The 12,500-nt window shown below is 38.5% G+C and overlaps 1 protein-coding gene across 1 annotated transcript in view; it reads left to right on the top strand.

The window, feature by feature from the left end:
- The window catches only part of LOC106872789 (uncharacterized), a 423,364-nt gene that overhangs the window by 1,265 nt on the left and 409,599 nt on the right, over positions 1–12,500 (top strand). The gene's annotated exons all lie outside the window — the stretch shown is intronic.

Raw genomic sequence — 12,500 nt, forward strand, 5'->3', positions numbered from 1 at the left:
ATATATACATGTCTTCTGTTGTGAACATACATACTGTTTTACTTCGACGTATATATATATATATATATATATATATATCTTTGAACGTGTATGTTTATAATTGTTTCTCTCTTTCTCTTTCTCTCGCACACACTCGTGTGTGTATATGTGTGTGTGTTATAAAACGATAATTGTTTACACATTGACTTTATTTTGCATACACAGTATTACAGAGTCTGTTTACGTGTATGTGCGTTTGTATGTATATAGATAAGTTGGTTTGTAAATGTGTCCGTGTGTGTGTGTGTGTGTGTATATATATATATATATATGTATGTCCAGTGGTTTAGGTGTTAGGTTCACAATCATAAGTTCGTGGGTTAGATTCTTGAATGTTTATATGAATGTATATGAATATATATCTGCATGCATGTGTATGTATATATATGAATGTATATATATATATATGTGTGTGTATATGTACTTTATTATATTTTAAACCAACAGAACGTTGCAAGTGTGACTCAGGGCTTGGAGTGTTTTCATGCATGTCACATTTCAACAAGCTCTTGAACCTTAAGTCACACTTGTAACTTTCTACTGATTGCAAAGTAAACAAATAACAAGCAAATAAAAAAGAAGTATATGTATATATATTCACGTATTGAATTCAGTTTCTCTTGTTTGTTCTAGCGAACATGTATGTATGGTAAAACAAGCGGGAGGAATAAAGCCTCAATACATGAGTGTGTATACATACATATATACATACATACATACATATATACATACACACACACATACACACACACACACACACACACACACACATATCATCATCATTAACGTCCATGTTCCTTGCTGCCATGGGTTGTATAGTTCGACAGGATCCATCGAGTGCAAGGACTGCATCGTGGTCAACTGTCTACACAGGTATGGTTTTTTTAACGGTTGGATGCCCTTCCTAATGCCAACCACTTACGTGTGCTGGGTGCCTTTTTCGTGCCACCAGCACTAGTGAGGTCGTCAATCAACTTGCAAGACTAAAGTCCCTGAGAAAGGACACTTTATGCTTGGATATGAGGGGTTGAAGCATGAAAGGAAGGGCCTGGGAAAAATAGATTTCTTGCTGTAGAGAGGCTACATGGCTACTCACGGTTTAGAAATGAGGACATAAAATAGTGGTGTTGAGGTGGCTGTGTGGAACCTCAAAGTATGAGGTGAGAAGAAATGAGTGGAGACTGAAGGGCTGAGTGTGGGTAGAGATTGCAAGAGCATCTGGGGAGGAGAGTAAAAGAGGTGGGGAATGGGTGAGGGGACTGAATGTAATGAAGAACAAGTGTTGAGTAGAAGGTCATTAAGGGTGATAGGAAAAAGTAGGTAACCACTGTAGAGTGGATAGGGTAGAGGAGTAAATGGTGGATAGAGGGTAGGGTGACCAATGATGCGTGGGGTAAAAGTGCCATGCATGAGACTCTTGGCTCTTGAGTCACTTTTGTAACTTTCTGCCAATTAGAAATAAAAAAAGACTATGTATGTGTATGTGTGTGTATATATATATATATATATATATATATGTGTGTGTGTGTGTGTGTTAAAGTAGTGAGGAAAGGCAAACCCACTGACTCAAAAGGGAAGCCGCCTTTAGCCGTTTTGAACAAGACAATCACATAACCTCAACTTCTACTGCTGTCCAAACTGGAATTTTGGTGGCACACCTATTTGAGCACTCAGAATGCATGCCTATTAGTTTGAGTCATACTGGTGAAAACTCCCCATATTCCCTCTCTCTCAAGTTATATATATATAAACTTGTAATTATGAAGTCAAACCAAAATCTGCGTAATATATAATAGAAAATACATGTCCTTAAACAAGACCTGCTTCAGTTAATATAAGCAAACATGAAATTTATATATGTGTGTGTGTGTGTGTGTATTTTTATATTCTTTTACTTGTTTCACTCATTTGTGTGTGGCCATGCTGGAGCACTGCCTTATATATATATATATATATATATATATATATATATATATATATATATATATATATATATATATATATATATATATATATACATATATATATACACACACACACACATTTATGGCTGTACATCATTGTTTCAACATCCATTTTTCTATACTTGCATGGGTCAGATGAAATTTATCAGGTCAGGTGGATTTTCAACAGATGCCTTTCCTCTCACTGACCCTCACCTGTTTCCAAGTAAGGAGATATTTTCACAGAATATTGGAAACAAAGGATACTTCTTGTCAAGGCAAGGTGACAGTAATGTACAGCATGCACACACACATATATATATGGTCATCATATATATATATATGTGTGTGTGTGTGTGTGTGTGTGTGGTCATCATGTTTCATTCCATATTGGCTACCTCTAATGAGTGCAGAGTTACATTATCAGATTGTTACCTAACCCTCTGTTGAATTTCTAGTGCAAAACCAATTGATAAGACCAGCTGTAATGGATATAAGGATATAATACTGTACACTTAAGATAATATATATATGATGAACTTGATAGTATGTTGTCAACTTAATGTGACAGTCCAATGAAAGGGAAGAATGCTACTGTTATTTAGCCCTAGAAAATACCGTTTCCTGTTGGACTTGACACATTTCCTGTGTCCTTATGTTTTCAAAGTGGAGACAAGCACCTCCACCCAGTAAAGCCAGCATCCAGAGACTAGTTTCAGCTAGGAAGCCATACTACTCCAGACTTATTGATGAGCAATGACTTTGCTGGGTGGAGGTGCTTGACTCCACTTTGAAAACATAAGGACACAGGAAATGTGTCAAGTCCAACAGGAAATGGTGTTTCCTAGGGCTAAATAGCAGTAGCATTCTTCCCTTTCATGGGACTGTCACATTAAGTTGACAACATACTATCATTTTATTGTGCTGCTACTGCATAAATCCCTCTGAGAGATTTAGAAATGTATTATTTCTATGATGAACTTGTTTCAGTTTATGTTTACCAAATCTACTCACAAGGTTTTGGGCAGCCTGGGGCTATAGTGGAAGATAGTTGTCCAAGGACCTCAGTAGGACTAAACCTGGAAGCATGTGGTTGGGAAGCAAACTTCTTATCACAAAGGCATGCCTGCACTTACGTATATATTTTGTAAATAGACATAACATCCTACCACTAAGCCATGTGCCTCCACATAGAAGGGACTCATTCACTAATCATGTTACAAATTGAACTATATGTGTATATATTACATCTTTTATCTTTTGTTTGCTTCAGTTGTGAGACTGTGGCCATGCTGGGGCACTACCTTGAAGAATTTTTAGTTGAATGAATCAATCCCAGTACTTATATTTTTTTTTAAACCTAATATTTATTTTATTGGTCTCTTTTGCTCAACTGCTAAGTTCCAGGGATATAATCACTCCAACACAGGTTGTCAAGAGGTGGTGGGGGGGACAAGCACAGACACACACGCGCACACACACACACACACACACGATAAGCTTCTTTCATATTCCATCTATCATATCTACCTACAAAGCTTTGGTTGGCTTGAGGCTACAATAGAAGACACTTGCCCAGGGTGCCATGTTGTGGGACTGAACCCGGAATGATGTGGTTGGGAAGCAAGCTTCTTACCACACAACCATGCCTGTGCCTACGTATACATAATTCATGTATAATAATGGATGTGCGTATTATAATTTATATGTATATGTGTGTGTCTGCTAAATCACTCTCTGCTGCACCTTGTGCCTGTTTGACACCTCAGCCATCTCTCTATTATCCCTCTTCCTGTGACTGTACTTGCTACCCTTGAAATTAGGGTAAACAGATCTATCAGTATTGACTCTTTTCTCCACCTCCACCGTCCATATCTTCCTTCTTCTCTCTCCACTTTCATTCCAAATCAAGATGCTTGGGTTAGGAGGGATCGCATCAAATCTATTGATGCCTGATGCATGCACTCTTCATTTCGTTCTGTTTTATCCACCATCATTCTCTCTCCTTCAGATCAGTTTTTTTTTTTTATTGACACCCATCTCTCTGCATCACCATTTTCATTACCATCTAACATTACTGTCCCTTCTATTCTGCTAGATGCTACTCCCACCCACCCTGGCCACTCTTCACTGGCATCCATCACACCCTACCACTGACCATATCAATGACTTCACTTTCTCGCACCTTTATCTGCAAACATGTAACTATCATTTGTATCTTTCTCCCATTATGCTACCTTGCCTTTAATACATTTGTTTCATTGCTCCACTAGCTCTGCCTTTTATCACTCCCTCCTTTTCTGCAACATCACTCCAATCACTCTTTGTTTCTGATCGTGCCTTCTTCCCTTTCTCTCTTTACTCTACTTCATATACAATCATCCTCTCTTCTATTTTTTCTCATGCTGCCCGGATTAAATGGAGATAGCATAGAGCCCTGAGGATCCTGGTACAAAGGAAGATCTTTTATACTGCTATCATCTAAATGCTCTCAGTACCCAATGTAAAGTGTTTGACAAGTGAACAGTCAGTTAAGGTGCCTCTTTGTGTTGTCAAGGACATAACACAATCTCTAACTCTGCTGTTATTATAAAATGCACTCAATTCTATAAAGTGATTAGAGAATGAACAAATACATTGAATGGCTGTGACGACCTATTAGTTGAGGACATAATAACCTCATAAGTGCTGGTGCCATGATAAAATACTCCCAGTGTAATCTGTAAAATAATAAATGTTAGGAAGAACATCCAGCTATAGAAACTATGCCAAAACATAGCAGATTAGTGACATGTAGTTTCGTTATCGCATCTAGGAGGACAATAAATCCAAATAACAACTGACTGAAACCATGATGAGCTGTCAGCATAGAAAGTAGACATAAGAAGGATGATATACATATGGGTATAGCTGTGTGCTTAAGAAGTTTGCTTGTTGGCCACATAATCTCAGGTTCAGTTTGCTTGTATTGCATCATCATCATCATCATCATCGTTTAATGTTCGCTTTCCATGCTGGCATGGGTTGGCTGGTTTTGGATGGAGCTGGCTAGCAGGGAGCTGTTTTTATGGTTGGAGGCCCTTCCTAACACCAAACACCTTACAGAGTGGGCTGAGTGCTTTTTCTGTGGCACCAGCACGGGCGAAGCCTGTTTTAGTATGGTTTTATAGCTGGATGCCCTTTCAAACAACAACTACTTTACACTAGACTGGGTGCAGCAGCACTGGCAGGGTCACCAAACAACTTGCAAGACACAGATCCTTTGAGAAGGTGGGGCATTGAAGGAAGTGGCCTTGTGGCCAAGTGATGAGAGGTTAGAGTGTGATAGAAGAATAGAAACATGTGTGTTGCTGTAGAGGAGATACATGGTTACTTGGTTAGAAGGCGAGAGAGAGAGAGAGAGAGAGAGAGAGAGAGGGTGAGTGATCAAGAATGAGAGAGAGAGAGTGGAAGAGAGTGAAAATGTGAGAGTGTAAGAGAAAGCAGGAGAGAGATGGTGGTAAAGTGCCAGGGCATACCCTCAAGATACGGGGACCAGAATATAAATGAGATGGTAGAGTGAGAGAGATAGATGGTGGCATGGTGTTGGGGCATACCCTCAAGGTACAGGGATCAGAATGTAAATGGGATGGTAGAGTATTGCCAAGGGTGTGTGAGTAGGGACTTTACATGAAGTGAGGGGGTGGGAAATGCATTGACTGGTGAAACGTGGGTATATAGAGGAGGTAGGGGACAACAGGATATCTACAATACAGTGAGCATTGCAGTGAGGACAGGATTGGGGAGCGAGAGATAAGCATAGTACATGAAAAAGAGGAAATGTGAGGAAGAGAAGAAGAGATGTAGTTTGATTTGTTGGGATAAGGTGTGTTAAATTTTTTTTTTATATATGTGTATATGTATGTGTGTATTTGTGTACCTTGTCTTGGCATCATGTAATGATTCTAAATGAACATCACTGTTATACAAGTGTTGTTGTTAATCTTCTGTCTTCTATGAAAACAAAGACTTGTCTGGCAATGGCAAAACATTACCTTGGCTGGGAACAAGTAAGGGCTGGTGACAGAAAGGGCATACAATAATAAAAAAAATCTGGCTCAGCAAATTTCCATGAAAGCATGGAAAAGTGTCTGTTAAGTGGTTATGAGGATGATAATGATACATATATATATATATTTACATGAGTTACACAATTTTACCAGAAATAAATAGACCAGTCTTCATGTGCCAAATACAGTAAATCTCCCTCAGAAGGAGTAGCAATTCTTTTGCGTAATATTACTTTATAATGTTTACACCTTATTGCATAATATGCATAATAATATTCACAATTCACTGGTTTCATTGAAACAACTGTAAAGCTTTGATTATTTCATGTAACATTATCTAACAACTAATATAAATATATTTTTTGTTTTTTTTTTTTTATATTTGCTTGAAATTTTCTTCTAACCAACTCACCTGTTACTGGAGTACCTTACTCTGACCAAGAAATTGGATTTTAAGGGATTAAAGTGTGCAACAGGTAGGCGTAATGAGAGGGGGTTCAGGTATGGATATACATATAGGGCTGTTCAAGTAGGTGTTACAAAATTGTAATTGTATTAGGTGTACAAGAATCATGAGAGTCTTGTGATTTTATGCCCCCATGTTAGTGGTAAGGCCAGTAGTGTTCTAACATACCTTCCTGTAGTTCAGGGACTTCTCTGCCAGGTAACTACAGAGTGTTCTACTTTTTCTATGTGTGTAGTAAATCCCTATTTTTCTATGTTTATTCTTTCCATTGCACATAATCCTCAGGGATGCCTACCTCTCTGGTAAGGTTTCATGTATCCCAGTATCAAGGAATCCAGATTATAGCTTATCTTATAGTTATTTAATTTATGGACACACACACACACACACGTGTGTGTGTGTGTGTGTGTGTAGGCACAGGCATGGCTGTGTTGTTAGGAAGCTTGCTTCTCAATCACATGGTTTTGGGTTCAGTCCCACTGCATTACACCTTGGGCAAGTGTCTTCTGCTATAGCCTCAGGCCAACCAAAGCCTTGTGATTGAATTTGATCGGTAGAAATTCCTGTCGTGTGTGTACATGTGTGTGAAAGTGTTCATGCACACACACACACACACACACACACACATTTTGATCAGACCTCATATATATGTATATATATATATATTTGTAATATAATATGTGACAGTTATTCAGTTTCCATAATAAAACTCCGAGTTTTGGATGCTGGGTCGAAAACCTGCACCAGCATCTCTTCAGTTATTGAGGCAATTAATATATATACACATACACACACATATATTTATATATATATATATATATATATATATATATATGAGGTCTGATCAAAAACTATCTGAACTGTTGCTATGGTAACAGCTAAAGTATGCAGAGTGAAGCTGCTTGGCACAGATTGACCTTGAGCTCTGTCCCATATGTGCACTAAGATGTAATGGTCTAGCTCATTTCTGTTGATTACAGAAGTACTTGGAAGTCTGTAGAATGTGGTTGTCTCAAAAAGAAGATTGGCTTTTAGCTGTGCAGGATCTCCTTGACTGTGTTGAGGAAGGTGAAAAGTTTTTGAAAACTGTCATAACAGGTGACAAATTGTGGGTTCATGGCTATGACCCTGAAACCAAGACAAAAATCAAATCCCACTTGAAAGGAACAAGATTTCAAGATGTTGAAGAAATCCAAGAGAATGCGACTAGGTAGCTGCTCACTATCTCAAAAAAGGAGATGAATGGAAAGGATTATGGATAAAGTGTGAGGTTTCAAATGGTGACTACTTCAAAAGAGATTAAATGTCAAATTGATATGTTTTTGAAGTTTTCTTTTTAGAGCACCAGTTCAAATACTTTTTGGTCAGACCTCATACATATAATATTTATATCGGTGATACTGTGATGGCCACTATTGGAAAATGTGTTTATACATAGTTATACTGAGATGACAGATAGTTGGGCACACTCTCTTTGAATGTGTTCAGAGTATACCCAGCAGAGAATTTGACTGTCTGTCAAATCTGCATAACTATATATTTAATATGATTTTTAATAGTGGCCATCACAGCTTCACTTATGTAAATATCCTACATACATGCATACATACATACATATGCATGAATATATGTATGTATGTATACACATGTATGTATGTGTGTGCGTTGTATGTGTATATCACTATGTATACTCATGTATCTTTATACTTTCTAAAATTTTTTTATACTTTCTAAACTTTTTTTGTACTTCCTACTTTTTCCATGATAGATCGCTAGCCACTACACATTCTTTTTTTTTTCTCCTTGTTTCTTTCTGTGTTCCTTTCTGTAGAAGAGCGTAGGCTCGAAACGTTAAAGACTTTTTCACTTCCCGAGCATTCACTTCAAATTTTATGTGTTTGTCAGTATTGTCAAGTCTCTGGTACATGTTGATGGCCTGTTCCCAGGAGAAAGTAAACATTAGAATGTTGTCAAAATATCTGGAGAATAAGATACCAGAGTGCCAGTTACTAAACTGTGTGCTCCAGTTGGTTCATGTATGTGATGGCCAACAGACCTGATAGGCTTGATCCCATTGGTAGACCTGATATCTGCTTGCATACTGCTCTGTTGTATTGGAAGTTTGTGTTGCATACTTTGACGGTTACTAACTCATGCATCCATTGTTTACTTTGGGTGCACTGTTTGGAATTTTGCCCTCTTCTTTTCTGCATATTGAGCTTGGCAAATTCCTTAGTGGTAGCAGGGTACTGTCTTCTTCCTTATTAATTAAAACAGTTTTTGCTGAATTTACTTTAAGCTACTCAATTCTGAGTTTCGCTTCATGTCTAAAATTTCTGTTTCAAATCTTTGGTAAATTCAGTTATAAGAACTAGACCAATTTAGGAGTTCAAACAAATAGCCAGACTTAACCTTTTACGTATTTAAAGCACATATCTATTTTTCCTGTTTTATGTTCAAACCAGCCAGATCTGGCCTCTTGCACCTACCATACAATGTCTTTCCCAAAATAAACAATCACATCATTGAAATTTCAAAGCTATGAGATAATAATTAATTCAAAAACCAGATGAATAGATAGGCCTAGTCACTGCAGGTTTCCCTTCTCAGCTTGAACCAGCAGGGTTAGACTGAGGGGACAGTTAAAAACTGGATGGTATGGTGATTTTCCCATTCCATGGTGGTATGCTCCTCATCTGGGATACCACATGCCGTGATACCTTCTCCAGCAGCAACTTGGTGTGTTCAGCTACTAGTCCAAGTTCCACTGCTCATCAGTCTGAGAAAAACAAGCTGTCAAGGTATTGGTTGCTCTCTGACAGGTTTATAGTTGAGCCTGTAGCAGTTGAGACCTCCACCATTCTTGACCCCTGTGTGGAGATTGCTGTCCACAAGTGCAAGCCTCATGAGTTAGAGTGGCTGTTCCAATGCATCTCTCTTGCCATCCTCTGGGGAAACACCTTTTCCATTTTATCTGCTGGTGCCATGAGAAATGTTTCTATATTGTGAGAGGCAAAATTTTCTGTTAAGAAGCAATACATTTGACAGCATAATCAAACTGCTAAATGGTTAAACTCCTCAGTTATGCCTTGAAGGACTCAGTTGTCCAAAGGGACAACTGAGTCCTGGTGGGCTCCTACCTGCTTACTAAACTTTTTGCTGTACTTGTTAACTCTGTACACGACCTGCATGAGTTTCACAAACCATTCATCTACAAGCTTTCTTAAAAAAAAATAAATGCGCCCTTTTAAAGCCTAGCCAGGCTCATGGGCCCGGTTTCCTGGTTTCAATGGCATATGTATTCCCCAGCTGGACGGGACGCCAGTTCATCGCAGTGTTACTCATTTTTGCCAGCTGAGTGGATTGGAATAATGTGAAATGAAGTGTTTTGCTCAAGAACACAACGCATCGCCCGGTCCAGGAATCGAAACCACAATCTTACAATCATGATGCTGACACCCTAACCACTAAGCCACGCGCCTCCACCACAAGCTTTCTTAGCAACCAACAAATTACAGAGAATGGAACCATATTAAAAGCTTTCTCTAAGTTGAGGAATTGTTGGTACAACAATTTACTTTTAGCTAAGTATGTTTCCTGCAGTTATGTTTATTAAGAAGAAGGCACAAAACTGAACTATACCTCATCCAGATCCTTTAGCATTCAGATTACTCTGTTAAATGTAAAAAGGTAAAGACCCCTTTTTGGTCATGAATGACCATGGGATTTCACCTAGAAAGTTACCCTCAGAGGCACAAGTCTGAGCAAGGTTGTTTATGGAAGACCAGCTGTTGCCTATGCATACCAGGCTCCCCTCTCCATGCCACCGATATTGTCCAAGGAAAAGCAAAGGCTGATACAGCTTGGCACTAGTGACGTCACAACTCATTTCTACTGCTGAGTAAACCTGGAGCAATGTGAACTAGTGTCTTGCTCAAGAACACAACACAGCCCAGTCTGGGAATTGAACTCACTACCTTGTGATTGTGAGCCCAGTACTCTAACCACTGAGCCATGTTAAAAGTGATGCTTATTTATTCACATTGATTTCAATTAGTCGTGTTACTTTGTAGCTTTGAAATTTCAATGACATGATTATTTATTTTTAGAATAACATTGTAGGGTAAGTGTGAGAGGCCAGATCCGACCAGTTTGAATATAAAACATTATTTTGGTTGGCTATGATCAGTTTAAATGCTTTAGGTTTAATTCTATTACTGCCGAGCTTTACTATAATTCTCAGTTACCTCCATAACCTGGTCTATCAGCATGATAACTCTGTAGTTTCCCCTCATCTGTGCATCTCCTCTGCTGTAGCAGTTGACGATGGTGCTGCTGCACCATTCATTGGGTATGAGACCTTTGTATACTGACTGATTGATTATGCACGTGACTAGCTGACTAGCGCATGACCCACCTTGCTAGATACTTTCAGTATGTTTGCAATGATACCTGATCATCTGCCTGCTTTCTCTGCTTTCTTATCCTTAATCCTTCCATCTACAATGCAGCTATCAACTTGAATGACACACGCACACACTCATGCATATATGTGTATTTATGTGTGTGTTTGTGAACTTGTGTGTGTATGTCTATATATACACGTGTATTTTTATCTGCATGTGTGTGTATGTTCACTCCCCACCTCCATCACACAAGCACATACACAGTATTGTCTTGCTTTGGGCTCTAAACTCCTGATGGAATTCTAGGGATGCCAACATGACATTTGGCATGACTTCAATACTTGTAGACTTGTGAGGAGACAAGCTATTAGATTGAACCAAAGCTGACTTCTTCCACAGAGAGAGAGAGAGAGAGAGATAAAGGTGGGAGGGATGGAAGCAGTAAAGAAATGAATAATGCCCTCCTGGTAGAGGATGAAAGGCAAAGTTTATCTCAGTAAAACCATCTAGCTGTTGCCTATATGACAAAGCATATGTAAGACCTGATCGTGTGTGTATATATCATATAATGTGTGTGTGTATGTGTGTGCATATATATATATATATATGTGTGTGTGTGTGTGTATCTATATACTAGCTTAAAAACAGCCGGGCGGCTTTTAAGCAACTGACCCTGAATAGGAAGATCTATAAAGAAATCTCTGACTTGTTTTGGAGAATTTGTTGCAATTGCTTCCTCCAGAGTCATATCCCAATGATGATTATATTTGTCACAAAACGTCATGTAAAAAAAAAAAAGAAAAATTGCCGAAAACAATCACAGTAATGAAAAGAATCCAAAATTTCAGGATTGCAGGTCCAGGTTCGGCCTGGAATGTTTTTAATTTACTCATGGAGTTAGCCTTTAGATTATAAAAATTGTTATCATACAAAAAAAATTCTCACAAAAAGTCATGTAAAAAAATCACTGTAAACAATCACAATAATGAAAACTTGGGAATTCAAAATTTCAGGATTGTGGGTCTAGATGTGGCCTGGAATGTTTTTAATTTACTCACAGACTCAGCCAGATTCCAAAATGGTATGATATGTTGGGCTATGGCCTCTAAGAGTAAAGTTGAAAAAGTGTGACACACTAACACACTGACATTCACATTTATTATATTATAGAGACACATAAAAGCACCCACTACACTCTCTGAGTGGTTGGCGTTAGGAAGGGCATCCAGCTGTAGAAACTCTGCCAAATCAGATTGGAGCCTGGTGTAGCCATCTGGTTTCACCAGTCCTCAGTCAAATCGTCCAACCCATGCTAGCTTGGAAAGCGGACGTTAAACAATGATGATGATGATGATGATCTACTACATATGTAGGAAATTCTGTCTGTGGTTGTGTTTGTGGAGTTGTTAGCTCCTCCTACATTGTTTTATCGATTTGACACCTGAGTTGAATTCATGTCTGGAAACCTCATGGCATACTCAGATTGTTGAAAAAAATCGATAATAGGGCTCTCGGAAGGGATCCTTACATATGTCTAATATATGTTATTTTAAAAACGAAGGGAAATAACCCATTTGCCCCTGGAAGGGATCCTTAT

This window comes from Octopus bimaculoides, chromosome 1 (genome assembly GCF_001194135.2).
Source record: "Octopus bimaculoides isolate UCB-OBI-ISO-001 chromosome 1, ASM119413v2, whole genome shotgun sequence".
In the NCBI taxonomy this organism is placed as follows: domain Eukaryota; kingdom Metazoa; phylum Mollusca; class Cephalopoda; order Octopoda; family Octopodidae; genus Octopus; species Octopus bimaculoides.